A 5,000-nucleotide genomic window follows, 5' to 3' on the forward strand; every position below is an offset into this window, starting at 1 on the left:
TCCAACGGAACTACACCAACCATACTGCCAAACCACAGCATCGCCATCTATGACAATGTGACGAAGCCACATGCAATAGCCCCATCTACGCGAATCGGACGACACTACGTCCACCATGTCGCGCGCAACACGAAAACTAAATACCGCCATCTGCAAGTCTCCCGAAACATGACCTGCTGCACCGACGATACCGCCACCCCGACTACGACATCGCTAGGTCCCACAGTACCCATTTTCCGACGCCACCCACAAAGCCTGCATCATCTGTCCACCACAGGAACCCGAACGCCAGTGCCTGCGTCGCACGAAGTAGTCAACCGACAATCACTCCACCCGCACCCGCACGTGCCCCACCCCAACCGCCGAAATCGCAACTCCAGCGGATGAACGGCGGACTCTTCCCGCACTCGTACGTTGCAATCCACCCCTATATCTTGCGTTTCACGAAGAGTTATATCCAATATGCCAAATTCCCGCTGTCCCTATACATGCTGTAAGTCTGTGCACACAATATGAACCACACCTCAGCGAGACACTCTATCACACATTACTCTCTGCCTGTAACAGACACAGATACAATATGTAAGCACCAGCATGGACCAACGTCCGGTGCATCCTCTCCGCCACAGTACACCATCCACACTATGATAACCACACCAGGGGGTCCAATTCGAAAATAGAATATCCCACCCGTCCGACATCCACAATTGCTCAGATAAGCCACCCCTACACAGGGGTGCACCCAACACCACCACACTGCCTCCTGTTACGGCACAGAAACAATGGCAGGAATGAATCACACAGGTGTGCCGCTCCCTTGCCGCAACCACAGACGCGGCGCGCCTCCAGTCACGAGCGAAAAGCGCATAAGCGCATAAGCGCATCCTGACGAGACATAACCGCTGTGACATACTGACGCTGCCTCAGACATTCACATACAATGATCACTACCAACGAACCTCGGTCCCCCCCCCCCCCCCAACAACACACTCTCTTACCACGTTGTGTACTGTAATCCAACCCATTTCGCACCTTAACCTAACCCATTTTGCACCTTAACCTAACCAAATTCGTAACGCAATTTGTACCGCAATGTAACCCAAGTTGTGCCTTAACCTAACCCAAGTTGTGCCTTAACCTAACCCAAGTTGTGCCTTAACCTAACCCAAGTTGTGCCTTAACCTAACCCAAGTTGTGCCTTAACCTAACCCAAGTTGTGCCTTAACCTAACCCAAGTTGTGCCTTAACCTAACCCAAGTTGTGCCTTAACCTAACCCAAGTTGTGCCTTAACCTAACCCAAGTTGTGCCTTAACCTAACCCAAGTTGTGCCTTAACCTAACCCAAGTTGTGCCTTAACCTAACCCAAGTTGTGCCTTAACCTAACCCAAGTTGTGCCTTAACCTAACCCAAGTTGTGCCTTAACCTAACCCACGTTGTGCCTTAACCTAACCCACGTTGTGCCTTAACCTAACCCACGTTGTGCCTTAACCTAACCCACGTTGTGCCTTAACCTAACCCACGTTGTGCCTTAACCTAACCCACGTTGTGCCTTAACCTAACCCACGTTGTGCCTTAACCTAACCCACGTTGTGCCTTAACCTAACCCACGTTGTGCCTTAACCTGCTCTGTAATTGGCATATGACACGTTACATTAATCTAGTGTTGTCTAACCACAACCCTCTGAATATAGTTCGCTACTCGCACCGCCCACCCTCTTGTGTATCGTTTCATGTTCAACACTTCGCAAGTGTTGCTTACTTTTGACATGCTCCCGCTGTACACTGTAATGTGGACGACTGCAGGATGTACATCGCCCCCCCCCCTCCCCCCTGCCTTCGCACGCTGGTCGTTCAGGTGCTTGCGTGTTCAATGCCCTTCGCAGCTGTTCACTGGCATTCGCATGTCGAAGCGCTCAGTCTACGTCGTGGTACGGCCTGTGTCCACTGTCCGCTGATGTCGTAAGCTTAACCCTCACATTGTACTGCACATAGGTCCGTATGTACTGAATGATACGCTGTGGCACATGTGTGACCGTACAACGACTGCGCCCAACAACAGCGAACCATACGGTCCAAATGTTGTGCACTCAGCCACGTGCCGTCTCCCCATAACAGCTACATTGCAGTGTGGTACGCCATAGAGACGTGTGGGAGTAACGGACGCCCTGGATGGCGATCAGCATGAGCCGTCTGTTGATGTAGTGGCGCGTGTATTCAAACGTAGTCGTCTCTTCTCACACAGTGTGATAGCATGGTGCACCGCGTTCCACATCTGCGACATGGTACAGATGCTGGTTGACAGTCGGTCTCGTAATGGACATCGCATACGTAGGGGGCCACCTCCCACGTGTTCTCTAGTCGTGCACATTTTGTTGCGTGTATGTGGGCAGACGTAGTGTGTCGTGACACCTAACAGACAGGTATGCAATAATCGTTGCATTTGCAAACTGGGATGGACGTCTACGTTTGCTGGTGACGTTACGCAAATGAACAACTGGTAAACCCATTGTGGTACGGTTGTTGTTGCTGGAGGTAAATCAGTAAGGGCAAATCTGTGTGTGAAGCGATACGCGGCGGTGGCTGGGTGGGACCGTCCCCGGCCGGTGAGGGGGGGCCGCCCGGCGTGCTGGCCGCGCGGTGCGTGGGCGCACGCGCTACAGCCGGCTGGTGGGGGCGCCCAGTGGCAGGCGCGCCGGCCGACGGACGCGGCAGGCGGCGCAGCTGCGCGCCGGGGCACCCTGCGCGCGGCGCCGGGCGGCCAAAGTGGGTCCTCGCGGGCCCGGTGCGAAGCGCGGTGGACATCTGCAGTGTGCTGGTCCGACTGAGGACTGTGTGCGTTGAGGATGCGCCGCCGCCCGGCACTCGGCGCCGCGACGCCGTCTGCTGCTCGGTCGCCCCAGCGGTTCTCGCTGGTGGTTTGTATCGCAGTTGTGCAGACGTGTTGGCACGTGCGCTGTGCTGGGAGAGTTCGCTTCGGCACCCACGTGGGGCCTTTGCCCTTCTGTGGCGCTGGCGTTGGAGCTGCCGGTCACCGTAGGTGGCGCGTGTTGTCTCCCGCCGGCAATGCCACGACAGCACGCTCCCGGGCCTCTGTCGGCAGCGGCAAGCTCAGTTGGGAGCACGGGTGGTCGCACCTAAAGCGTCTACTCGCCTAACTCCGGGCGATTGCGCCTCTCTCGAACCCGACCAAGTACTTAGGACGGCGCTGCGCGCCGCCGGGACCTGAGAGGGTTTCGAGGTGTATTGTGCAGGGGAGCTCAGCCTCCTCCTGTTTGCAGAATAATTGAGCGGACGCTTGCGTGTTCGCGCGGGCCCCTGGGACACACTCCCGGGCGGCCGGCTGCTCAGCTCTAGTTGACGCAGCTCCCTGGTTGATCCTGCCAGTAGTCATATGCTTGTCTCAAAGATTAAGCCATGCATGTCTCAGTACAAGCCGCATTAAGGTGAAACCGCGAATGGCTCATTAAATCAGTTATGGTTCCTTAGATCGTACCCACGTTTACTTGGATAACTGTGGTAATTCTAGAGCTAATACATGCAAACAGAGTCCCGACCAGAGATGGAAGGGACGCTTTTATTAGATCAAAACCAATCGGTCGGCTCGTCCGGTCCGTTTGCCTTGGTGACTCTGAATAACTTTGGGCTGATCGCACGGTCCTCGTACCGGCGACGCATCTTTCAAATGTCTGCCTTATCAACTGTCGATGGTAGGTTCTGCGCCTACCATGGTTGTAACGGGTAACGGGGAATCAGGGTTCGATTCCGGAGAGGGAGCCTGAGAAACGGCTACCACATCCAAGGAAGGCAGCAGGCGCGCAAATTACCCACTCCCGGCACGGGGAGGTAGTGACGAAAAATAACGATACGGGACTCATCCGAGGCCCCGTAATCGGAATGAGTACACTTTAAATCCTTTAACGAGTATCTATTGGAGGGCAAGTCTGGTGCCAGCAGCCGCGGTAATGCCAGCTCCAATAGCGTATATTAAAGTTGTTGCGGTTAAAAAGCTCGTAGTTGGATTTGTGTCCCACGCTGTTGGTTCACCGCCCGTCGGTGTTTAACTGGCATGTATCGTGGGACGTCCTGCCGGTGGGGCGAGCCGAAGGCGTGCGACCGCCTCGTGCGTGTTCGTGCGTCCCGAGGCGGACCCCGTTGAAATCCTACCAAGGTGCTCTTTATTGAGTGTCTGGGTGGGCCGGCACGTTTACTTTGAACAAATTAGAGTGCTTAAAGCAGGCAAGCCCGCCTGAATACTGTGTGCATGGAATAATGGAATAGGACCTCGGTTCTATTTTGTTGGTTTTCGGAACCCGAGGTAATGATTAATAGGGACAGGCGGGGGCATTCGTATTGCGACGTTAGAGGTGAAATTCTTGGATCGTCGCAAGACGAACAGAAGCGAAAGCATTTGCCAAGTATGTTTTCATTAATCAAGAACGAAAGTTAGAGGTTCGAAGGCGATCAGATACCGCCCTAGTTCTAACCATAAACGATGCCAGCCAGCGATCCGCCGCAGTTCCTCCGATGACTCGGCGGGCAGCCTCCGGGAAACCAAAGCTTTTGGGTTCCGGGGGAAGTATGGTTGCAAAGCTGAAACTTAAAGGAATTGACGGAAGGGCACCACCAGGAGTGGAGCCTGCGGCTTAATTTGACTCAACACGGGAAACCTCACCAGGCCCGGACACCGGAAGGATTGACAGATTGATAGCTCTTTCTTGATTCGGTGGGTGGTGGTGCATGGCCGTTCTTAGTTGGTGGAGCGATTTGTCTGGTTAATTCCGATAACGAACGAGACTCTAGCCTGCTAACTAGTCGCGTGACATCCTTCGTGCTGTCAGCGATTACTTTTCTTCTTAGAGGGACAGGCGGCTTCTAGCCGCACGAGATTGAGCAATAACAGGTCTGTGATGCCCTTAGATGTTCTGGGCCGCACGCGCGCTACACTGAAGGAATCAGCGTGTCTTCCTAGGCCGAAAGGTCGGGGTAACCCGCTGAACCT

At 54.5% G+C, this 5,000-nt stretch overlaps 1 non-coding gene across 1 annotated transcript in view; it reads left to right on the plus strand.

The window, feature by feature from the left end:
- The first annotated feature begins 3,365 nt into the window (after positions 1-3,365).
- The window catches only part of LOC126138965 (small subunit ribosomal RNA), a 1,910-nt gene continuing 275 nt past the window's right edge, over positions 3,366-5,000 (plus strand). Inside the window, exon 1 of the ribosomal RNA XR_007528453.1 lies at positions 3,366-5,000. This exon is cut by the window's right edge and continues 275 nt beyond it. This is a non-coding gene — a ribosomal RNA (small subunit ribosomal RNA).

Source organism: Schistocerca cancellata, unplaced genomic scaffold (genome assembly GCF_023864275.1).
Source record: "Schistocerca cancellata isolate TAMUIC-IGC-003103 unplaced genomic scaffold, iqSchCanc2.1 HiC_scaffold_674, whole genome shotgun sequence".
NCBI classification, from domain to species: Eukaryota; Metazoa; Arthropoda; class Insecta; order Orthoptera; family Acrididae; genus Schistocerca; species Schistocerca cancellata.